Source organism: Odocoileus virginianus, chromosome 13, assembly GCF_023699985.2.
Source record: "Odocoileus virginianus isolate 20LAN1187 ecotype Illinois chromosome 13, Ovbor_1.2, whole genome shotgun sequence".
Classification (NCBI taxonomy): Eukaryota; Metazoa; Chordata; class Mammalia; order Artiodactyla; family Cervidae; genus Odocoileus; species Odocoileus virginianus.
In genome coordinates, this window is record NC_069686.1 from 67,682,153 (window position 1) to 67,708,254 (window position 26,102).

The following is a 26,102-nucleotide window of genomic DNA, read 5'->3' on the forward strand; positions in this document are numbered from 1 at the left end:
GAGTATACTTTATCACCATATATAGATCCATCCTTCTTGGGGCTGCATAGTATGAATATGAATGGGTTATTTAACCAATTCCTCCAAAAATGGACACTCGGGTGTGTACAGTCTTTGATTTCTTTTTCTAACCAGACACTGTGCTGCCATGACAACCCTTGTAAGTAGGGTTTCATATACATGTGTTTATATACATTTAGGATACTTTCCCTCAGAATTTAATTTGGACTAAAAGTATATACGTGTAAAATGTTTTTAGATACTGAAAAAATGCCCTTCAAAAGGTCACGTGAATTTCTAACACTTTCCGACAGCCAATGAAAATGGTGTTTCCCCGCGTCCTCACTCTCACTGTGTGGTTTTTATCTTGGCCAATCTGATGTGTAACCCATGTTGTCACTTTTGAATGTGCCTCTGTAATTACACATGCTTTTGCACTTCTGTAAGATACTGTGTTTCTTTTGCTGAGAAGTACCTTGTATGGCCTTTGCCCACTTCCTAGCAGGTTCCCTACCTCCAATGAGGAAATATGCCCCAGAAGTTAAATGAAGTGTCCTGTCTCTCATGGTGAGTGAGAGGGTGGAGCTGAGCCCCACAAGTGCTGTGCTGGGGGGTCAGACTTGCTTGGATACCATCCCCAACACTTACTGACTTTCAGGAGATGCAGGAGACCTCGGAGCTTCAGTTTTCTCACCTGTCACTGGGAATCACAACAGCTACTTCTTGGGAATCGTGTGATGAACGAGAGAATGAGGATCTGGCGCCATGCCCAGTGATGCGGTATTGGCAGATGTTGTTGTTAACAGAATTTAGCAAACCTGGCCTGCAGGTGCTGATCATCTCCAGAGTCTCCCTAGCAGAGAGTGGTGAGTTTGCTTTTGATAACGGAACAGAAGCAACGTCAGAACCTGTATGCCTGGGCCCGTGGTCCAGCCTTGCCTGGGTCACCCCTGCACTGCCTGGCCTCACAGGATACTCCTCCCTGTTGTGCAGGTGAAACACTGGAGGCTGGGGGTGATGATCCTCGGGGCCCCCAGAGCCCCAGGGCACAGCCAGGCTGAGGACACAGGCTGAGACCCCAGAGCCAACAGAGGCTAACCCGAGGGGGGCATTAGGGTGCACGTGGGCCTGCTGCCCGTGTGTGCCAAGCAGGGCCTTCTGCCTCCCACAGGCCATGAGAACCATGCCCAGGAAACCAGGGCTGTGCCTCTGCACAGATGCTTAGAACCTGCCAACCACACCATAGCTTTTCGGCCAGGCCTGTGGTCCAACCTTAGTCCACCACTGCTTGCCATCACCCCGACTCTGTGGTCGGGCCTGACCCACACTGGGCCAGCTGCTGCCCTCCACAGCCAGCTTGGGCCATCCCCTAGGGTCCTTCCTCCTGCCTGGACCACCCTGTCCCTCCAGCTACAGCCTCACACACTCCTGCTTCAGGCCTCCAGGCTCTCTGGGTACTGCCCCCATACACACACCTATACCTGCTGGTCAGTTAAGGCCTCCCTGGGCCCTCCTGACACTAGAAAACCACTCACTGGGGCCCTGAGGATGCTTTGCAGCCTGAGAAATTTCTGGGTCTGTCACGTTTTCAGGAATTCTGACTTCCAAGAAAGTCTGTGACCCCAACTGTCCCCTACCACTTGGGGCCTAGCTCAGAAAAGTGCTCAGCCAACAACTCAGACACGAACAGGTGACTGCACAGAGCACCCAAGGGCCGGCACTCCCGGGCCCATGTCCATGCGAAGGGCCAGAAGCACCTTTTAACATCATCTGCTCAATGGGTCCTGATCCAGAACTTGGGTATCAGTAAATGATACACTGCAGTGGACAGAAAGTCAAACCAAAACCAATTCTAAGAACATGCTAATGGGCCCCAGGCACCACCACCGAGCTCTTCCGCTCTGCATTCACTGGTTGGTATTTCATTTTTGCCTCCTCTGTTCCCCCGCCTGCCCTCCCCATCTCTGCTCAGGGTTTCCTTCAGAGCATTACATAATCTGAACTTCTGTGGGAACACCACTTCCTGCCCTTAGTCGTTATAAACTTTAATTTGGGTACATCCTTCCAGAACAAATGTTAGTGTGCAAAATCTTAGCCAAGGGCAGATACTGTCAAGGGTCAGTTCTCTCTCTCAGGCCAGCGGGAGCATGAGCTCAAGACGCTGGGCTCCCTCACAGGCTGAACCTCACACAACTCCCCTCACCCTCCCTCCTGCCACCAGAGAGCCTGTGTGCTGATCCCTGTGGTCAGAGACAGCCACTGGCCTGCCTCGCCTGGTGATCTGTATCAGAGCATCACTGGCTGCCCATCTTCCTGCTCTGAAGCCCCGCCCTTCCTTTTGGCCCAACATCTTCTCCAGCTCTCATTCCTGACTCTTTAGGATTGATAAATTGCTCAAGACTCAGTGTGGAGAAGGAAGTGGCAACCTACTCCAATATTCTTGCCTGGAGAATCCCATCGACAGAGGAGCCTGACAGGCTACAGTCCATGGGGTCACAAGAGTTGGACATGACTTAGCAACTAAACAGTGTAGATAACTCTGCGAGTTAAAAACCCCAGGAGTAGGGGCCCAGCCATTGAGAGCACCCCCGCCCCGCCCCCCCCCCCAACACACACACAATATGGAACCACTATCTGGAGTTTGACCAGGTGCCCATAGTAAATATCAGAGAAAAGTCATCTTGAGGTTCCAGCAGGAAGGAGGGGATAAGTGCACCTGTTCTTAACAAGGTCTGGCCTCAGGGAAACTTAACCAGAGCCTTGTCTGATGTGATACTGTCAGAGCCAAACTGACCTAGAGGAAGGGAAATTCCCACCTCCAGCCCATGCGAGCCTCCTATGCCCACCTGCAAGGACAGAAACACCGAGGGACACTTGGGAAGTTCACAGTCCAGAGAGACGGGCTCTCTAAAGGGCAGACCTCATTAGACCACAGGGTGCTCCCCTTTGTCTGCCCTTCACCACCCCATCACAATAGGCCATTTTACCCAGTATATCACATCTGGCTGCCAAGAAAAATTACAAGACATACAAGAAGACGAAACACACAATTTGAAGATATAGAGCCAGCATCAGAACCAGACAGAGAGGTGGGAATTTAAAACGACTGTGATGAGTAACTCTTGATGACACCTTTATTACAGTCTCTCTCGTATCTGCCACACCTCTGTTCTCTGATCGCCAAAGCGCTGTGGCTGGTATACCCTGCTGCTCAGTGGACGCACCTGTGACCCTTGCTGGGTCTCCGAGGAAAGGAGGCTTGAACTTGGGGCCTTTGGGAGGAACATGCTCTGGACAAGGATGCGCCATCATCTCACTGCACACCTAGTGGAGGTGTTTTATCTCCACTGTGATGGACTGGCTGGCGCGTCACTTGCAGGGAGCACAGCTGGGACCCCCACCCCCCTTCTCCCTCATACAATGCACACTTTTATGAGACTTCAAGTATGCAGCTACCAGCTGACCCTGGGCCCCGGCACACCCCCTTGAGCCCTGGAATGGAGAGTCTTCTTGTTTCAGTTGTAGCGGTGGACACATATTTCAGCCGTGTCTTACAGTGAAGGGGATTGTGGTTTGCCAGATCAAAACTAGATAAATCGTCCTATCTGCCTTTTGTGCAGGGATCCTATCTGTGACCTCTGTGTTCCCTGGACAGCAGAGTCCCCCGCTGTGAAAGGTCCTTTCTCTTGGGATGCTCACCATACACATGGCCTTTAGCGAGGAGGGAGTTCAAGCTCAGGCCCCTCTGCTGTGCCTTGTGAAGCCCTTTAGTGCAAATACACTTGGCCTCAATTGTCTAGTGACCAGGAGGCTAGAGAGCAGCTTTAGAGTCAGGCTTTGGGTTTGAACGTGGATTGACTGTGGCCCTTTGTTCTCAGCTCGTGGGTGAAGCTCCTGACACAAAGCCTGGTTTGCGTTTATCACTGTCCCTGCCTGCGTGCTCTGCTGTTTGTGCTCAGTGAGTTCTGGGTCACTCTCCTTGTCTGCTCATTGGCCGCTGAAAATAATACCAAAGACAGGAGGCAAAGTCTGCCTGGGTCCTAGGGCCCTAGACGAAGCCCTCAGGCCCAGCACAGAAGTCACCTTGGCAGTACTCTGGGACACCGCACCCTTCTGTTCTAGGACAGCTTCGTCCCAGGGGTCTGTCCTTCCACTATGCATCACGGAGTGGGCGAGGTGGGGCAGACCGCATGTGTTCGCTCCCACCAGCTGTGTGACTCTGAGCCAACCTTTTACCCTCTGCGGCTTAGTCCTAGCTAGCATCCAAGGAGAACAACCCTTGCTCCCTCAGCTTCACCACCCACTTAACAATAAGCGTCTTGGCTGTCTTGAGGAAGAGTAGGCTCCCTAAAATCATACAGGAATGAATGGATGGAGGGATGGATGGAAGAGATGGGTGGGTGGATGGAGGAAGACAGGGATGGATGGATAGATGGATGGGTGGGTGGAGGGGTGGGGAGATGTGAAGGGCCAACCAGTGTAAACAAGTCTGATCTACACAGAGAGGCTGCCAGTCCCATATTCACCTGCACCTTCCCTGTCCTGCGTTAGCGCCGCCCCTCGGTGGCCTCCAGTGGCCTCAGGCTCAGCCCGATGCCTTGCCCTGCCAGCACTCCTGTGCACCCCAACCTGTGTGCACACGGGGCTCCCTCCCTCCCACCTGGCCTGTAACTGCTAACCCCTCAGTGTCGGTCCCGCAGTGCTGCCACTGGGCGGGTGCGGAGCTGGTGGCCCCGCTCTCCTGGGCCCCCTTTTCCCACTCCCGGCCTCCGACCCGTGCCTGCGCTCCTGCGAGGAAGCTGGGTCTTCCCTCCTTTGGTTGTGCCCTGGGATTGACTTGTCATTTGAATAATTTTACTCCAGCTTCTTCCAAAGTTCTCAATTTAGTGAATTCAGTTCAACTTTGGTTGAAAATCCCAAGTTGTCTTTTTAATTTCTAAAATCTTTTCCCCTCTTTTCCACAAATTCTATAAACTGCCCTGACCAACTGTCTCCCTGACTCAGAGCATAAAAAATTGGCTGCACTCTGCTTAAGTTATCTCATTTCACCCTCTCGCAGCCCTCGGGTGAGTATTTTATCTCCGTTTTGCATGTGATGATACAGAAACTCAAGAGGCAACGTGAGTTGCCGAGAGCCACCAGCCCTCGCTCAGGCACAGCAGGTGTTTCCGTGAGGGACTCAGCCAGGGCCACTTCGCACGTTCGGCACAGCACTTAGAGCTTTTAGAGAGCCACAGAAAAAGGTGTTTCTTTTACAGTCAAAAGGGGAAAGTGAGCTTTTAAGACTAAACCTTGTATTTGTCTTTACATCAGTGTCCCCTCTAAAATATGACTGTTAACATGGGGGGTGGGGAGAAGACCCAGGAAGGCAGAGCACCTAGGCCCACGGAGGCCCCCTGGCTCAGCCCATCCAGGCCCCAGGGCCTGCCACCCACTGGTCCCTGCCCAGTGACCGCAACCCTGGCCCTGCGCAGGGCTTCCACGTCAGATCCCCCACTCTCCCGCTCCCCAGCAGTCCTGCCCACCCCCACAAAGGCAGGGCTCCTGGGCTGGGCAGCTGCAGTGGCCCCCCACGCCTGCTGTTTGCCTCTACCCTGGGAGATTGCCAGAATCAAAAGGAAATGCTTGAGGATACCCAGATTACTCCCTTTAAAGAAAAATAAAAATAAAACTTTGGCGTTGCAAAAAATTTATTTCCTCAATCAGGGATCGAACCCGTGCCCTCTGCAGTGAAAACACGGCGTCTTAACCACTGGACTGTCGGGGAAGTCCTATCTGTACCTCCATCTCTGTATTTCTCTTATCCTCTTGCCTTTTTCAGCCATGAATTTAGGCTGTTGTTCTTTACATCAAAGTTTAAAAGTTTTGCCCTGTTTCACTGTGAAAGAAGCAATTTGTGTTCATTGTACAATTATATATAAAAAATCAAGAAGGAAGTGGGAAGAGTGACTTTCCGATACCTACAGGGTAGCCAGGCGACAGGAGGAAGGCAGTTCAGGACGAGCCAGGCAGAGATAAAGACGGAGGGCCTCGGTGTGCGGAGGCCGCCCAGGGACGGGCCCGGGGCAGCTCGCACAGCCGCTGGGCTCACGTGGGCCACTGGACGGTGGGCCTGCAGCTGGCCGCGCCCAGGGAGGGTACTCGGGTACCCTGCTCCGCCGGAAGATGTTACCCAGACGTTGTTTTTCAGCCGCTCAGCCGTGTCCGACTCTTTGTGACCCCGTGGACCGCAGCACGTCAGGCTTCCCTGCCCTTCACCATCTCCCCAGATGTAGATTTTATTAATTCCAGCTCAGAAACATGGAAACTGAGGTTCAAACGGACTGTTCCTCCAGGGCCTCACCGGGCATCGCTGGCGCTGTGCGGCCGCCAGCCCGGGGTATCCACCCGCCTCTGGGGTGTGGCAGACGCATGCTGGGGCGGGGGGTGGGTGTTGCCCATGGCCTTGGCAGTCCGGTGGTCTGCTCGTCTCCCTGTGTCCCTGGCTTTACTCTCCTGCTTTGGAAGAAAGGCCTTTCTTTTTCCACCCCGCGTGGGGCCACCTGTGCTGGCTTTGCCCGCCTCAGCGAGCCCCCACCTGGCAGCCGAGCAGCTGCTGATGAAATGTTCCTTGTGGCCTGCGAGGCTGGGCTGTGACGGTTGTACCCGCTGAGGCCAACCCACACACAGGTCCTGCTCTTCCTCAGGGAGCAGTGGGCAGCTGCCTTTCAGGGTCACCGCAAGGGCACGCAGAGAGAATAATGCCCCCACCAGTTCCTGGCCAGTTCCTGGAATGCCTCCACCACAGACCCACCCCTGCGTCGGCAGAGTTGTCTTTTGTTGAAATATCACCAGCCGTGGGACCATTCCTACACCATGTGTTCTTCTTTGCTAGGCACTCTCAAATCTATTTCCTTTCTTCATTCAGGAGTCACTTTTTGTTTATCCATTCTGTATATAGAAGCCTACATATGCTTACCTCAACTTCCCACTGCATCTCCCCTGCATCCCTCTCGCCCTTGCAACCGCAGTCTGTTCTCCTGTTGTATAGCACAGAGAACTATATTCAATATCTTATGGTAAACTAGAATGAAAAAGAATATTTTAAAAGTGATGCATATATAACTGAATTACTTTGCTATACCAGCTGTAATTAACACAACATTGTAATCAACTATACTTCAATTTAAAAAAATAAAAAAAGGAGGCACTACTTGCCTTCTCTGGTAGGTGAATAAAGCGAAGCTCAGAAATGTTAGGAGGGTTACACAACCAGATGTAGTATGTGGAGCAAGTTGGGGGTGCATATCTGATTCCCTTGGGAATGCGCTGTTTTTCCACAGAAATTCACTCATCAGGTTCTTAAGTGGGGGCAGGATGATGTAATGACTTTGAGGAACTGATGCTGGGCCTATAGAGTCACCGAAAGGAATGAAGTCTACCCATCCTTGAATCTCCAAAAGTAATGACTTCCCACCCGGGGTCCCCACCCCCTGAAAAACACACACATTAAAAAATAATGTCACAGCAACAAATCTCCATTGCAATTATTTTCAGGAGAAATGACATTTCTACAAAATAAATTCTGAGATGAAGTCTGGAAATATGAAAGAGGTAAAAAGCCCATCTGTATAGTGGAGCTGCAGCCTGGCGACTCCACGCCAGGACCCCCTTGTGATTGTCACTGTCAAGTCATGGCTGGACACCGAGGGCCCCGGTCACCTGGTTTCCAGTCTCCTGGCTGGGGCGTCCCAGAATGGCCACCTGAGGTCTCATTACTCTTTGTTGCTAGTGATGGTTTTGGGGCTTTTGGAGGATCCTTCCATATTAGACATTTTCATCACATAGAGCCATAAAATGCTCTCACTGTGGTTAAATTGAGGAGGGCATGGCAACTCACTCCAGTAATCTTGCCTGGAGAATCCCATGGACAGAGGAGCCTCGCAGGCTGCAGTCTGGGGTCGCAAAGAATCAGACACGACTGAAGCGACTTGGCATGCGTGAACATACGTGGTTAAATTTATTTGCCTACAGCCAGACTGCAGCATACACCCAGCTCCATAAGAAAGGTTCTTATCAAACTCGAGACTCCGTGAAGGAAATCTGAAAAGTTAGAAACTATTCTGTTTGCCAAAAATTTTGTTCAGGTTTTTAAACCCAAATGAGATTTTTGGCCAACCCAGAAGATGGGAGATTCCATTAGGGAAGCAATTTATCCTCAAATGTTTAGTAATGACCATGTACATCCCTGGTTCATCAACAGAAACTCGAAGACTTCTGTGTATCCACCCTACCCTAGGGATGTAGGAGGAGATAAAGTCCAAGACAAGATCATTGTCCTCAGAGAATCCTTAGACTTCTTGGGGCAGCAGGACAGGAAAGAAAGCATCCAGTCCCCTTACTGAGAAATTTCTTAGCAACTGAATTCAGGTTCCAGATTGAATCACCTGTGGCTTCTTGTGATTCTTCATAGCTGAATAGATATCTAGCAATTAAAGACTAGCTTAACTTCTTAAATATGAATTGCTATCTAAAATTAGTTAACATTGATAGCTAATATTAAATTATGTTGTATTTCTCCTTAACTTGACATAGGTTTATCTTGTTGAATTAAGATTTTGTCCTTGAAGAACTTGTCAATGCACAGCCTAAAAGTTGAGAATTATGTTTTATTTGGTGGGTAAATCTGAGGACTTAAACCCAAGATGCAGCCTCTCAGATAGCTCTGAAAGACTGCTCCAAAGAGGCAAAGGGAAAGCCAGGGTGTATAGAAGTGTTTGCAACAAAAGACCGTGTAGTTGGAGCATCAAGTAACCAAAAGATTGCCGTTTATCAAAGAAAACTAGACATCTTAAGCTAATGAATTCAGTACTTTTCTGTGTCTGGGAAGATGCAAGAATCTAGGATCACTGAAATAATTTCTTTGATGTGCAGCTAGGCTGTGTGGGGCCAGGAGCCTGTGCTTTCTCATCCAGGGTCTCAGAGGGCTGACTATGCAGCAGAGCGCTAGATGGCAGGTGTCCGGCTTCCGCCCTGAGTTCCCTCGGGGCTGACTGTCTGAGCGACTGTGATGAGATGGCTTGATGGCTGCAACATCCTTTGCTTCCTGATGTGGCAGGCGATATTTTAGTTCACAGACCAATGTTCATTGTTGAGAATGTTCTGACTCAGGGAATGACTGAAGCTAAGTTGAAAGAATGTTCAAACACAGAAAGTAGTGCAAGTGTATGGGGCACCTGCTGTGAGCGTGGATGATCTGACGTGTCACACGTGCTGAGCAAATGTTGGTTCAAAGTCTTCTTTCCTTGTCACCCTCCTTCTCTGTGAGATGGGTCTGTGGATGGTACCCCCTTCCCCTGGATGTAGGACAGGCTGTGAGCGGCAGGGCTGTGATTTGAACCCAGGTGCGCCCACCCCAAGGCCATCTTTTCAACCCTGCTCAGTATCACTGTTTGTATGTGTAGACAGTGGAGAGTTTCAAAAGAGAACAAAATTCTCTTTCACAGGACTGAAAGAAGGTTGGTTCCAATGGGCTTTTTAGCTACGCTTATTTATATCAGGCTTTGGTTGCTACTCCTAGGTCATTTCCTATTTAAGAATCTTGGAGCTTCTGAAAAGATCTTCTGGAACATCCTATTTTTAAAGAACACATTCAAGTGAAGTGACATTTGTCACTCACTGAAAAGGCACATAATGCTAGAGAAAGTCAGAATACATCTTTAAAGACACTGCAGTCAAAGACGGATGAAACCCATGGTTTTCCTCCGAAGCTCAGACACCCTGTGAGGCGTTTCCGGGCTGTTTATTTCCTGAGGCTTTGGTCTCTGGCCAGCTGTTAACTGTCCTCTGTTCCTTTGGTAAAAGCCACGGGGTCACACCGCCCAGAGGCACAGTTATCTGGGTTCCTGCCCTCTCTGCCCTGGGGCTCTAGAAACAGAGGCCTGACTGTCTACACAGATAAAAGGTTGCCTGCTCACTGCCCTGCTTTCTGCCTGGGGTCTCCAAGGTTCTCCTTTGAGCTCCCTTGAGTGGGGCCCTCCTCTAAGAAGAAATGAACAGAGGATGGTCATTCTCCTTGACCTTAGTTCCTGGTGTCTCCTGAGCCAACCAGCTCCACTCAGGGACCCTTGTACAAATGCTTCCCAGACCTCCCCAGGCCTCCCTGGAGCAAGCCCTTGATGTAGCCAGGCTGTGACCACTTGAATAAGCAATTTGTTCTGGTTTGGGACCTGACATCTCAGGACTCAAGATTCCCTGGAAGGGCCCTCTGTGATGAGGCCTCTCTAATCAGTGCAATTGGCCAGGGGAGGTGCACAGACCCCAGTCAGAGAGGGCTGGCCATAGCCTTCACTGCAGAGATGGTCTTGAACTTGTGCAAGGTTTAAATCAGAGGTGGGACCTGCCACTCCCATACCATCTCATCAACCACTGTCTTAACCCCACCAGTAACCAGTGTAGGTGAACTTGAGTTGGTGACTCACCCTCTGTGGCCTCCACTACCCCGGTGCCTGCATCCTGTCATACTCATGGAGTGTTCAGGACACCGTGAGCCATGGGTGCAGCCAGACTCTGAAATCTGTGCAAAGTGGCCACAGCAGTGGATGGTGTCCTGTGTTCTTACAGCTAATGATCTTTCAACTTGCACCTCTCACTGCCCTGCTTTCTGCCTGGGGTCTCTCTATGGTTCTCCTTGCTCCATTGAACAGGGCCCTCACCAAGAAAAAAATGAGCAGAGGGTGACCATTTGAAAGTATAGGCTGCAAACATGTCAGACCTGGGTTCAAGATGCAGGTTAGCCACTCAAGTCTCCATCCTCATGAGCACCTTAAATGAGATGTAGGAGAGGCCCAGGCCTACACGGGGCCACCACAATGCAAATATTGCAAATATTTGCAATATGAGGGGGAAGAAAGAGGCTCAGTGACACAGATTTAAGCCAAGGGTCTGCAGACTAAGGCCCGTAGGCTGCCTGTTTTTACAAATAAAGTTTTATTGGAATGGGCTTCCCTGGGAGCTCAGCCTGCAATCTGCCTGCAAGCAGGAGACCCTGGTTCAATTCCTGGATTGGAAAGATCCCCTGGAGAAGGGATAGGCTACCCACTCCTGTATTCTGTCCTGAAGAATTCCATGGACTGTATAGTTCATGGGATTGCGAAGAGTCGGACACAACTGAGCGAATTTCACTTTCACTTTATTGGAACACAGCTGCACCCATTCGTTTCTATAAACAAACTTCCTTCAAGGGACAACAGCAGAGCTGAGGCAGAGACCACATGGTGTACAGACTCTTTAGTGTGTGGCCCTTCGTCAAAAAAAGTTTCCCAACTGCTGTCTTAAACCAACAGGAGCATCTCCAGTGGCTCGAATTCTAGGCCTGGAGCCCGCCTGGCCCTGCTGCACTTCTCTCTGGAGAAGCCATGGCCTCATGGATGGATGAGAAGCCACAGAAGAAAGACCTGCCGAGCCTAGGGACCAGGAAGCAGCCAGGGAGGCCCATCAGGCCAGGCCGGGCTCACCTGGGTGAAGATGAGCCGATCCACCCAAGCTGCCAAGGGAAGGGAGGGTCCCTCCTGTGGCTTTTACCTTCTTTTGCCCTCTCGTCACCCGTCCACCCCTGCCCCCATAAACATAGGTGGCCGGGGCTCTCCTCCTGCCTTGCAGAAGATCCCACCCCAACTGGGCAGGTATAGGAAAAAGGGCCACATGCCAGACAGGCTGTGCCCGGACCAGCCAGCTCTCCCGTCCCGTTCAGGAAACAGGGCTCCTCACAGGGCCCAAGCAGGCATCGGGATAGGAGCATTGTCCTGAACCTGGTTTTATTTCTCTTTGATTAGCTTTTTATTTTATGTTGGCATATGGTTAATTAGCATGATGCGTTAGTCTCAGGTGTACGGCAGAGTGATTCAGTTATACATATACATGTGTCTGTTCTTTTTCAATTTCTTTTCCCATTTAGGTTGTTATATAATATTGAGCAGAGTTCCTGTGCTATACAGTAGGTCCTTGTTGGTTGTCCATTTTAAATGTAACAACATGCACATGTCAATTTCACACTTCTAGTCTGTCCCTCCCGCTAACCCTTCCCCTCTGATGACCATAAGTTGGTTCTCAAAGTCTGTGAGTCTGTTTCTGTTTTGTAAAAAGTTCATTTGTATCTTTTTAAAAAAATTCCACATTTAAGCAATATCATATGCTAGTTCTATTTCTCTTACTTCAGTGTGACACTCTCTAGATCCATTCATGTTGCTACAGATGGCATCATTTCATTCTTTTAATGGCTGAGTAATATTCAACTCTATATAAGTACCACATTTTCTTTATCCAACTTGGTGACATCTTTCCCCACCTCAGGAGGTTATTATGCCTCTTTTCAGATTTGGTACGTTGACTCAGAGGAAAACGTATGTCCACATTTCACCAGTTGTAAGATAGTGGACCTTGAGTCAACAATAGATTCCCTGAGTCTCACTCCTACTCTGCCTCTGCCACCGGCATCAGCAAGCTTTTTAGCCCAGTCCATGCGTGGGTTCTGAGCACCCACTGTGTTGTCAGGCCCTGGGGATGTGACTGCACAAACCAACAGTCCTCCAAAAAGAGAGCTTACATTTCAGTGGCGGTGGACAGATGGACACAAGACCCGCACGTAGGCAGATGGAGTGCTCAGTAAGTCAGACGATCCTGAGTGTGGGGAGGAAGATCAAGGCAGGAACGGGGAGAGGCCCAAGGGACAAGAGGCTGGAATTCTACCACCTTCCTGAATTTTCCCTGCCAGGAGGTTTCTCATCCCGAGTGAGGAGCCCCTCAGTATCTCTGCTAAGGCTCTAGCAAGGTTCTGAGTCAGATGTGACACGTACTGGGAGCTGAGAAGGAGAGAAAAGGATGGCAGAGAACTCCTAAGTGATGCCTGAGATGCAGTGGCCGTGGAGGCCTTCACCAGGCTCCCCATTTGTATTTATGCATGTGTGCTCAGTCGTGTCTGATTCTCTTGAGACTCAATGGACTATACCCCACCAGGCTCTCCATCCATGGGATTTCCTAGGCAAGAGTATTGGAGTGGGTTGGCATTGCCTTCTCCACACCCCCATGTAAGAGGCCCCCATGTAAGAGGCACAAATTAATGCAACTGGTCACAGAGGCAGGTCCCACTAGCCCCCAGGCTCATAAGGCGGAGACAGAGGTTGAGTTTTCATCTTTTTGTTTACACACTGTTGTGTTTAGTCAGCTGAACTGCCCCGGAAACCATCCGGCTAAGTGGTGGGGGCCAATTAAACATCGCTCAGGAGCTCATCCTGGCTGCCTCCTGCCCTCAGATAACATCGTCCCTGCACGCGAATCCAGGTGCTCCTCAAGTGACTGGCTCCTTATCTCCATGGGACAGTCATGCTGGACTTCGGGTCACCTGAGCATCCTTTGTACTTGGGACCTCTGGCATATGCCAGTGCATGGGCACATTTCTCATCTTGCCTGGTCCTCCCCGCAGCCTGGGACAGGCCAAGAGGGTGTGGACGGAGGGTCAGCCTCCCTGAGATCTCTCCAAGCCAAGGGGCAGGCAGGCTGTCTGTGTGCCCACCGGCGGGGGGTGGGGGGCAGTGCTCTTAGACACCACTTAGGAGAGGGGTCTGGGGTCCCCACACAGCTCGGTACCCTGAGTGTTCCTGGAAAAGGGACAAATGACTGTACCAAGGCCACACCAACAGCAAATGGAAGGGCCAACCCCACAGCCTCACTCGGTTCCATGATGTCCACACCCCGCAGGCTCACCCACTGGCAGGCAGTATCCTCCTCCGTGATGCCAAGTGCTTTCTGCGCTATGAACCTTGGGGACGATTTTTACTCAGCCGTAAACAGTATAAAATAATACCATTTGCAGCAACATGGATGGACCGAGAGATTATCACACTAACTGAAGTAAGACAAAGACAATTACCATAGGATATTGCTTATATGTGGAATCTAAAACCAAAGATATAAATGAATTTATTCCCAAAACAAAAATAGACCCACAGACAGAAAACAAACGTACGGTTACCAAATGGGAAAGGAAGAAGGGATAAGTTAGAAGTTTGGGATTAATATAGGATTAATATATACACACTGCTTGCGTGTATGCTAAGTTGCTGACTTCAGTCATTTCTGATTCTTTGCGACCCCATCGACTGTTGCCCACAGGCTCCTCTGTCCATGGAATTCTCCAGGCATGAATACTGGAGTGGGTTGCCATGCCCTCCTCCAGGGGATCTTCCCAAACCATGGATCGAACTAACGTGTCTTATGTCACCTGCATTGGCAGGCAAGTTCTTAACGCTAGTGCCACCTAGGAAACTCATATATGCATGTGTGCTTGTGTGTGTGTGTGTGTGTGTGTGTGTGTGTACACACACACACACACGTTTATACATGTAACTGAATCACTCTTCTATATACCTGAAACTAACACAGCATTGTCAATCAACTAGTCTTCAATAAAAAATTAAAATCTAAGGGGGTAAATGCTTCACGCTTGAACCTGGTTCGCACCCCCAACACTTGGAGAAGGAAATGGCAACCCACTCCCATATCCTTGCCTGGAGAATCCCATGGACAGAGGATCCTAGCAGGTTACAGTCCATGGGGTCACAAGGGCCGGACACGACTTAGTGACTGAACCAGCAGACCGCCACACCGACACACACACTTTGAGGGCGCCAGCCTCTTCGCTTTTAGCTCGGGTCCCGCCGGCTTCTGAGTGGGGCTGCCCGTGCCCGGGAAGCTGCCTTGCACCAGCATCAGGATTAGAGCCTGACTGTGTCTGCATGCAAAGGCGTTCTGTTTCTCCCGGGTTTTTTTTTTCTTCCCTCCCTTTATTCATGCTGATGGAAATGGCTCTTTCACCCAGGCCTGCCTCTTACAAGCTCCAGGCGGTTTCAAGAGCGGAGCCTCTTATCAGACAGCAGCAGTGGATCTGGTGCGAGCACTGGGCGGGCCTGGTGCTGATACATTGGGCCTGGGCCCAGTTCACCAGCCACTTTCTCAACCTGCCCCCAGGGCCTGACCCATCAGAAGTGGGGGTTGCCAGACCCTGGAAGCTTCTTTACTTTCTTAGGCACTAGAGCTGACTTCCGGCGACCAGAGGTAACAGGACCTGATAGGAAGCCCCTGCGGACAGAGGTTTGGCAATGAGGCTGAGGGGACAGAGGACCCCAGGAGGATTAGGGCTCCAAGGCCAGTGGGAGCTGGCTCCTCCCGGGGCGTGTCGGAGTCAAGTGTGTGGCTTGAGCCCTTCCCTGCGAGGCCCTACTGTTCCTAGTCCTGGATAAGACACCCCAAGACTGGGGAAGGGCAGATGTTGAGATATTTGGTCTAATGTGGCGTGATCACGTTTGAAGTAGGTTTGCCAGACCCAAAAGCTCAGGCTGCCCGCCCCCTTCCTGGGAGGTCTGGTTTGAAGGAGATCAAAGAGCTCATCCCCCCACCCCACTGCCCCACACACACCCCATTTGAAGACAGAAAATTTTACCTTCAAACATTAACTTCCTTTCCTTTAAGCTTGGGTCACTGTTAAATTTCCTGTCCTTGAGGTAGGACAGACTGGGCTAGCTGACTGTTTTGTGAGGAGTGACTTGGCCATATGGAATCTAGAAGAACAATGCGGATGAACCTATTTGCAGGGAAGGAATGAAGATACAGACGTGGAGAACGGACTTGAGGGCACAGCGGGGAAAGGAGAGCGGGACCAGTTGGGAGCGTAGCATTGACATGTACACAGTCATGTGTGAAATAGGGAACTACTGGGAAGCTGCCGTGTAACGCAGTGGCTCAGCCTGGAGCTCGTGGTGACCCAGAGGCGGGTGTGGGAGTGGGGAGGGAGGTCACGTGGGAAAGCATCCATACATGTATAATTATGACTGTTTGCATTGTTATATGACAGACGTCAACACAACATTGTAAAGCAAATATCCTCCAACTAAAAGAAAAAATTGTTTTAAAGAAAAATACCTTTCCTGTAATAAGCCATAAAAATTGATTATAATATATGCAAGAAGGAAAAAAAAGAAAGAAAAGTGACTTGGCCTTTCTGACCTTATTTGTTCCACTTGTAAAATGGGTTGGTCACCTCTATGTGCAGTGCCCTGCTGGGAGCACCCAGGATTTCACAGGAGGAGGGCATCTTGCCTCCACTGGTCACCAGGGTTCCACCACCAGGCTTTGCTCTACACTGGGAGACAGGGCCAGGGCCTAGCAACAAGGTCAACAGCAGAGCCTCAGTCTGGGTTTGAATCCTGGCTCTGTCCTTGGACGTGTGTCTGAGCTCCAGTCTTCTTGTATTTAAAGTCGGGATGAAAGTGCCAGGCTGGCAAGGTTGTTTGGGGGAGTTCACTTCATGAGAGCTACTGGTGATTTGTGGTTTTGAATGAGAAGCATCTTGAGTGTGAGATGATGTGAGTGAACCCCCAGCGCAGAGCAGACCCATAAAAAGCAGCAGGAGCCCAGCTGATCTGCTGGCTGCCCTCTGCTCCAGGTGCTTAGGTACCTGGATACGTATGAGGTTGAAGATCCCTCCAAGACAAGCAGAGACAGCAGGCTTCCATGCAAGGCAGGTCCAACAGGGCCACTTGGCACCCTGGGCCAGACTGGATGTGCAGTCACTGAAGAGGCCTGCAGGCTGGGTGCAGAGGGGTACGGCCTGTCTTCAGGTGGCCTTCAGGAATGCTGGCAAAGCAAACCTCACGGGGACTTCCCTGGTGGCCCAGTGGTTAAGAATCCACCTTGTAACACAGGACTAGGGTTCAGTCTCCAGTTAGGGAGCTAAAATCCACATGCCTCAGAGCGACCAAGCCTGTGTGTCCCAGCTGTTGAGCCCGCACACTCTGGCGCCTGGGGGTCACAGCTTGAGAGTCCATAGGCCACAACGAAGAACTGATGCAGCCAAATAAATAATGCATTTTTACAGGGTCGGCAGCACAGCCACGAGGAGCAGCAGCTCCTGACTCGGTCCCTGAAACGACCGCACAGGTGGTCTGCCCTGAGACGGACACCAAGCTGGAGACCTGAGCTTAGAGGAGCCAGGGGAACCTGACGTATCAAGAAACCAGCTTTCCCTGACTGAGGCTGACAGATACTCAAGGCCAGAGCAGAGGCAGGCTGAGGGGCAGAGCAATAGGACCAGCCAGGGTGGCTGCTCTCATGAGCTGTGTCTAGGGAAGAAAGAGCAGGACTCCTCGAATCTCTCCCCTGGAATCCGTCAAAACCTCATGTGTAATCCTGAGAGCCAGAGGACCAGCGTGTATAAATGTTCTCTGCAGTGATAAAGGCAAGAGAGGTGGTCTTCACACCTAGCAGCTAATCAATACTTGATATGGTGGGCTTCACATCACTGCCAACTCCTGCTTTTGTAATGACTTATCTGGATACATTTCCTGCTGTGTCCACTGCACTGCTGGGAGGAGCTTTCACTCGGTGAGCTTTTGATGATCACCTGGATGGTCACCTTCCATGTGTAGATCACCTGGCAAAATACCAGACGCCAAAAGGAAGATGCCAGAGCCCTCACTGTGCCCCAGAGTTCTTTGCTGTGTTTGATGAGTCTCTCCATAGAAACAGAAGGTCACTTCCTTCTAGAAGGTCAGAACAGATGCCCTCTACAGGTGGCAGTGTACCAGTGTGGATTGATGTGTGGACATTCACCAGATAAGCTAGGTGGAGTGGACATTCCAGGCAGAGGGCACAGCAAGAGCCAGAACATGGGGATGCAAAGTGTAATTGGAGTTGATATGATCTACACGGGGCTGACCTGGGGCAGGAACGACGTGAATGTCTGAGATGACAGTGTGGGAATTTGGACTGGCTTGTGGTTGTCACCCTGGGTTTAGGCCTGGGAACCCCCGTGGTCTCCTCTGGGTGGATCCCTATTAGGGAACTCACAGAGCAGCTGTTAAGTTGACAAAAGAACTGAACAGTCCGTGGAGCTGGCATGCATTATTTGGGACATACTAAAAATTGTGTTGCTATTTATCCAGAAGTCAAATTTAATTAGCATCCTGCATTTGATCAGAACATGAGTGTTTTTCAAAGGCTCTCATGAGATGCTACTGTCCAGTCAGAGTTGAGGCCCAGGAGCCAGAGGCCCGTGCTGCTCTGAGCAAGCTCACTGTCTCAAGCCCCAGGCCAGGTTCCTAACCGCAAAGACTCTTTGAGTATATGAAGCATTCCCACTCTTAAAAACACCTTTAGGGAAGCTTTTGAGATTTCCTTCTTATTCATCCTTTCCATCTAGTTCATGGATGCCTCCCACAGCAGGTAAAAAACCTATTTCTGTATAAATTTGAAAATCTGAAGCCAATTAATTTTTAATACTTTAAGTGATGTAATTGTGGAAGTGATTCAATGATTGGATATACTTAAATACAAAACAATAAATCCTTATTCATAATGCTTATCCCACTCCCCAAACACATGTCTCCTTCACTAGCTTCTAGCCACACTCCTTCCAGAAGACTCCCAGCCTCGTCGAGTGAGCCTCCCTGGAGCCCCTGCCTCACACCTGTAACGCCTTCTCCGTGTCCATTGCTCTCAGTCCGTTGGTCTCCTGCCGTGTCATGCTGATCCTCTTTCGGTAGCACGAGAGGGCTCTGCTAAACTTAGAAGAGAGACTTTCCTCTCCATTCCTCTACTACAACCTTTCTAGAGATTTTCTTTTTCTATAATCTCTCATCTGCTCACTGCCTACAGGAGAAGACTCAGTTTATCTAACCTCACCTTTAAGACTCTTCATTACTCATTACTCACCAAGCAGATGAGTGATGAAGTTTATTAATGATATCAAATGTGATAGTGATGGTGGAAGATGTAATAAGACAAGGAAAAGGAAGAGAGGAAAATAAACTAAAAACATGTACTGAATTTAGTCATTGATATTTTCCCCTTCCTTCTACTCCAAATAGGAGGTATAAAGTTAAACATTGCATTTGTTTTAATGTAAAATCATTCATACTAAAAAGGATAAAAATATTTCAAATCTGTATTGTCTTAGACCATCTGGCTTATCTCATAGTCCCTCCCTAATCCTGATTACTCGAATAGATCCAACCCTGTAGATGACGAATGTCTTTTTTGCTAACTCTGTTTTTGCTCTTTTACTTGGTTTGCTTAAGAAGTCAGTACACCTGTCCAAAGAATAGTAAATTGTGTTTATACTTACCCTTGACCCCCTAATATGTTTTAGATTTCAAACCCAATTTTGAGGTGCTGAGATCCCTGATGAGGCAATATGGACAATCCTTTCTGTTTATATTAGCTGCATTAAAATAACAGGAGAGTGAAATTCACCCTTCCTGTTGGTCATTAGACATTAACCAGTTGTGGGACTTTAAATAAACCACCTACAAAATCCTGAAGTGAAACAAAGTTCAAGTTTGTTGGCTTTATTTGATTAAGTTTCCAGGGCATTTATCACTTTCTGTGAAAGAAACATTTAATTTAGATGGCAGTTGATTCGTGTCATGGGATTTCTACTGACAGGAGGAAGAGTTATGTGTGTGTTTATGACTTCTTTGCTTTTAAAATATTAATGTTAGTGAAACATAAATCACAAGACCTTTAGGGGAGAGAGATGCAGGAGGGTGTCAGGGTGATGGATTGAGACATACTGTAACGTACCTTCATCAGGGAGGAAAACGGAGGGAGGATGGGACACAGGGGTGGTGGGGCGGGAGCAGTGAAGAGAAGGGCTTTTTCTCGCCAAGCACAAAGACTATGCAGGGCTTGAACTAGAGCCAGGCAACTTCTTAGTTCCATTGCCTGATGCAGACTGAAGAGATGAGCTGATGACTTCCTGCAGCCCCTTCCTGCCCTGATAGCCAGAGGACAAAAAGACTGCTAGCAGCACAGTGGAAGTGCTCAGGAAGCCCGAGTGTCCAGGAGACGAACACGCGCTCCCTGCCCCCCAAGTCACAAGAACCGGTCCCCTGTTCCGGCCCCCCAGGCACCCTGCATTCAGAAGCCAAGGATGTATGTGTGTTTGTGTGTGTGTGTATGTGAAAAGAGAGAAGAAGGAGCTACTCTCAGAAAGGTGGGAATGATAGGAAGAGCTGTCGTATGTTGGTTGCAAACCTCCTGGGGCCATACAGGCGCATCCTTCTCTACAGATCAGTGAGTTGAGGGCTGGAGATGGCCATAGTGGAGGAGCCAGGATTCATGACCGCATCTCTCTGGCATTGCAGTCTACCCTCCCTTCACATCCGAGGTGCTCCCTTGAATCACTTTCAGACAGTTTTTGTAAAGAGCAGTTTGCTGATGTGTGCCGATTCTTTTTCTTTACCACCACCTTGAGCAACACATTCCCAGTACTTAGATCAGAATGCTCCCGAGCACACTTTTCAAACACTATTCCAGCAGGAAAAAGAAATGTCTACAATGGTATTACTCACAGTATCAGCTAGCATGTATTGTGCCCAGACTCGTCTGTGAGTGTGCGTAGACACCATCATATGCATCATCTCATGTCATCCTCACAAATACCCTCAGAGGCAGGCTCCCTCATCACCCCCTTGCACACATAGCAGTAGTGAGCCCAGCATGCCTCCTCCCAGGGTAAGGAGAAGGCAGAGTCCCTGATGCAGCCCCCTCCCTGGCTTGGGAGGACAAGAATTCCAGGGAATGGATGGGGGAATATGCTTTCCTTCCTTCAAGGATCATTGCCTACACCTTCACCTTTTGAGTTCATGAATTGAAAGTACTGTATCTCTGGTTCACTCTGGACTCCCCTTAGTACATCCTAGAGGAAGTACTAGTGTCTGTCTATAGAATGCGAGCACCCCACTCCTGCATCTGACAGGCTCTCCCTGAGGCTTTGACCGGATCCCAGGGCAGCACAAGTCCCCCTACCGCCTCTTGCCACCATCCTTTTCACTTTCCGGGCCTGACGTGGGTCTCTGTGCATCCTGCCTGTCAAAGCTCACAAAGGGGAGAGAAAAGCATTTTCTGTCTCCTGTTCTTCAACTTACGGAACCCAGTAACAAAGCATGGCTAACTGCATCATCATCGTTTACACATGCAGCCTGATTGAGGACATTTAGTCATGTAATTAGGTACCTAATTGTGCTGAAAAGGCAATTATATGATTTCTTAAGTGAATTAAGTCCTTGGAGAAGTGGTAAGGATTAGCACATGTGATCTAGCTGGAGAGCAGGGACCATGGGAGGCATGTCAGCATGACTATGGGATGCTCAGAGGCCAAGTGGCCAGAACTTGAACCACATGGGTGACCACGTGAACATATGCACGTATGTACGCATGCACAGGCATACATGCATGCACTGCACACACACACAAGATGTCAGCGTCACCTTTACAGTGATCTACTGCAAACCAGGAACTTAATAAATGAGAGCCGTTAATGTCGCTGGGAGCTTTGTGTACCTCTGTGAAGTGACGACTGTTTGATGGCTGACTTGGAGACTCTCAAAGAGATTATTTAACATGTGAGAGGCAGGTGTGTCAAAAAAATAATGATAAGAGAGTCAGTTGGGACATGTCAGAGGATATTTTATGCAACATCACTTATTCATCCAACAACCCAACACTGTGTCAGATAGTGAGGGGTCAAATACAATCCTTCCTCTTTATAGCTCAAAAATAAGTGTAGAGATAGATGACCACAAAGCATTTTAGTGATGATTTGAACAAGTTGTTCAGTAAACTACAGCCTTCAGACTAAACCCAGCCTGTGACCTGTTTAGCTAAGAAGGGTTTACACATTTTTAAAGGATTGTTTGGAGAAACAGAAAAACTGATAAAGAAGAATATGCAGCAGAGACCATACATGGGCTGCAAAGCCTAAAATATTTATGAGAAAGGTTGCTGCTCCTACAAGAATAGAGGAAGCAGCAGATGAGCCCTATACAGAAACCAGGGAAGGCTTTTCAGAGGAGGTGACATGACCTGAACTCATAGCTAAGCAGGCGTGTCTGTAGTGCGGCACAGCATCTCCATCTCCCAGGAACTTCCTTCCAACCAACCAGTCCACCACACACAAGCAACCACAAAGGATACATTTAGAGGATTCGTTTCTGAAGGAGGCCTGGGAGAGTCCAGAGGTTCTGAAATGTCAGGCAGTGGGATGTGGACCTGTCCCACTGTACAACAGAAGGACTGGATGTGGCTGGCCGACCCCCAACACCGAGACAGTGGGAGGGACAGACCACGCAGCTTCTCATGCCCCTGTGGCCTCGATGCCAGGGATGCTAGCCCTTGAATCACCAGTAGGTCCAACCTGGGGACTGAACGATGTGGCAGAGGAAAGCAACTGCAGGGAAAGGAGAAGGCATACAAACGCCTGGCTACCCAGGCCTGCCGTTATCCCCGTCCCCAGATCCCTTCAGCTCCCTGACATCTCAGCACACAGGGACCACAGGCTGTACCACCCAGCCTCCTACCCCAGCCTGGCTGAACACGCCTGCCCTCCTTGCAGCAGACACCTGGCTTTACAACTGGGCACAGTGTGGGAACAGGAGACGCTGTTGTTCCTTCCCCCTGAACACACACATCATGCTCTCCTCCAAGCAGTCGTCTGCCGTCTCTCTCACCATCTCAGCTTTCTCACCAGCATCACTCTGAGCTGTCCACACACACACACCACTAACCTCACTTCCCCATATGGCATCAGCTCCTGCAGTCATAACCAGAATGACACATTCACGGGGCACTTTCAAAGTCTTCATTTCAGGCGGCCTGCTCTACGACAGCTCAGGCCTCTGCTGATTCCACATCTTCACTCCAGCAATTCCTCAGACATGTGGGCATCTTGAATCCAGTACCTGACCACTTCCCCTGTCCGTCACCTTCCATCTACTCACTTCCCCGCCGAGCATCTTAGACCCCACAGCCCATCATCAGACCTCCTAGAAAATACATTCCGAACCCATCACCTCTCATGTCTCCCACTGAAGTTCAAGCCAGCATTCTCTGTTCTGTGGACTGTACCATGGCCCCCACCTGGTCCCCTTCCTCTGAACGGTGGCCAGAGTGATCCTGACAGCATGACAATCAGTTCATGTCACTCTTCTGCTCAAAATCCTTCTCAGAGTAAGAACTGAAGCTCGTCCAGGGCTCTCCAGGCCTTCCATCATCCTCTGCTGTTAATTCTCTGACTGCATCTTCTACAGGCTGACTTCACTCCAGCCACATTGGCCTTCTGGCTGGCCCTTGACACTGGAGCTGCTCCCACCCCAGGGCCTTTGCACCTGCTGTTCCTGCTGTCTGAGATGCTCTTCTCCAGACACCCACTGGATAGCTGTTCCCATACCCCCTTCAGGTCGTGGTCAAATGCCACGTCTCCCTGGCCACACTTACTCACGTTTGTAACTCCTACTCATGGTCCTTGTCTTTTTTTTTTTTTTTTGTCTTCACACTGTCTAGTATACTCCATAGCTTGTGTTTTTCTCCTTTGTATTGTTTGTATCCTTTCCCTTGAATGTAAACTCCAGAAAGAGAAGAATTTCAGCTGTTTGGGTTTTTTTTGTTTGTTTTGTTTTAATTGCTATGTCCCCAGATGAATTTTGTTGAATGAACATGTGAGTTCTCTTAACCTTTTCTCCTTTTCTCCTAATGGCCCCTGTTTAGAGCAGGAAATATAACTCTTCCCCCTCCTGTGCAGCTGAACTCAAGGCTGGCTAAGAGCACCCCTTATTCACACACACGCACATCCTCACACTGACTGGTCCCCCCACACTCAGTGCTATGATCCCCAACCCCAATTCCCTATTCAACAAGCCACTACCTCTCTCTGTCCAGTTTTCCTTCCCTCCGCTTGCTTTCCCTCCAAGCACCAATTATGAGGTAGGCAGAAACGTCTGAAACATCAAAAGAAGGTGTAGACATCCTTTTGAGGAGTTTTGCTCTAAGGGAGAGCAGAGACAGGACCCAGGAGTGGGAGGGAGACAAGGTGTGAAGAAGGAAGGTTTATCTTTTTTCAGTTTGCAGAACAGTGTGCTGTCAGGGGTCATCTGCTGGCAGGGGCCACTTTGATGACGCCCTCGAGAGAAGGGAGATCTCGGTGGTGACGTTCATAGCGTGGGAGGTGGACTCTCGCACACATACGGGCCTGGGGAGCGCAGGTCAGCCATGGATGGAGCAGGGCCCCTGCAGGGGAGCCTGGCCTGTCCCCTCGGCGTGGCTCGCCCCCACCCCCGGCTTCTCCTGGCTCACTGCCTGCTTCGGCCTGGGCCCCAGTGCTGCCGCGTGAGTCCAAGGCCCAGGGCTCAGCTCTGCCCCTTCTCCTTCACTGACGCTTGCTGGGATGTGGTTCCAGCCCGTGTCTGTGAGCGCCGTCATGACGCTGGAGCAACACCCAACTCCAGCTGTCCCTTCACCCTCGCCTTCCCCCGCCTCCAGACTCCTCTCTCCAGTGGCCTGCCCTGCACCTGTGCTTCACATCTACCACGTCCCTGAGATGAACAAATCCTCAGCCAGTGCTGATTTCTGCCCCCCTCCCTGCTCAGGCCAAAACTCTCTTTTCTTTCTTTGCACGCTCCACATCTAATCCATCAGCAACCTCTGTCTGCCCCACATTCCAGATGTGCCCCAAATGCCCCTACCCCTCATCACCTGTGCCACCACGGTTCCTATCCAGGTCTTGCCTAAACCACGGCCACAGCCTCTGCCATCTTTACTCAGGGTCTGTCCTCAGCACGGCAGTCAGAGTGACGACTCTGTCTCACATGTGGCTCCTGCTGGACCCCTGGCCTGGCCTCCCGTCCCTCGCAGCGTGCTGCAGGGGCAAACCTGTCCCGCCATCGCCGCACCTCCTCGCACTCTGCCCCTCACTCACCCTGCAGTGACCACACGGTCTCCGGCTCACCTGGGAACACATCGTCTGGCTAACGTCTCCTTGGGACATTCCTCATTCAAATGTCTCTAGGGCTCACAGTTCAGTTCACTTCCGTGCCTCAGTCTTGTCCGACTCTGCGACCCCATGAGTTGCTGCACGCCAGGCCTCCCTGTCCATCACCAGCTCCCAGAGTTTACTCAAACTCATGTCCATCGAGTCAGTGATGCCATCCAGCCATCTCATCCTCTGTCGTCCCCTTCTCCTCCTGCCCCCAATCCCTCCCAGCATCAGGGTCTTTTCCAATGGGTCAGCTCTTTGCATGAGGTGGCCAAAGTATTGGAGCTTTAGCTTCACATCAGTCCTTCTAATGAACACCCAGGACTGATCTCCTTTAGGATGGACTGGTTGCATCTCCTTGCAGTCCAAGGGACTCTCAAGAGTCTTCTCCAACACCACAGTTCAAAAGCATCAATTCTTTGGTACTCAGCTTTCTTTATAGTCCAACTCTTACATCCATACATGACCACTGGAAAAACCATAGCCTTGACTAGATGGACATTTGTTGTCAAAGTAATGTCTCTGCTTTTTAATATGCTATCTAGGTTGGTCATAACTTTCCTTCCAAGGAGTAGGTGTCTTTTAATTTCATGGCTGCAATCACCATCTCCAGTGATTTTGGAGCCCGAAAAATAAAGTCTGACACTGCTTCCACTGTTTCCCCATCTATTTGCCATGAAGTGATGGGACCAGATGCCATGATCTTAGTTTTCCGAATGATGGGCTTTAAGCCAACTTTTTCACTCTCCTCTTTCACTTTCATCAAGAGGCTTTTTAGTTCTTCTTCACTTTCTGCCATAAGGGTGGTGTCATCTGCATATCTGAGGTTGTTGATATTTCTCCCGGCAATCTTGATTCTAGCTTGTGCTTCTTCCAGCCCAGCATTTCTCATGATGTACTCTGCATATAAGTTAAATAAGCAGGGTGACAATATACAGCCTTGATGTACTCCTTTTCCTATTTGGAACCACTCTGTTGTTCCATGTCCAGTTCTAACTGTTGCTTCCTGACCTGCATATAGGTTTCTCAAGAGGCAGGTCAGGTGGTCTGGTGTTGCCATCTCTTTCCGAATTTTCCAGTTTATTGTGATCCACACAGTCAAAGGCTTTGGCATAGTCAAGAAAGCAGAAATAGATGCTTTTCTGGAACTCTCTTGCTTTTTTGATGATCCATTGGATGTTGGCAACTTAATCTCTGGTTCTTTTGCCGTTTCTAAAACCAGCTTGAACACCTGGAAGTTCACGGTTCACATATTGCTGAA

At 49.8% G+C, this 26,102-nt stretch overlaps 1 protein-coding gene across 1 annotated transcript in view; it reads left to right on the top strand.

The window, feature by feature from the left end:
• Positions 1–26,102, top strand: part of GYPC (glycophorin C (Gerbich blood group)) — a 44,945-nt gene that overhangs the window by 3,005 nt on the left and 15,838 nt on the right. The window lies entirely within an intron of this gene.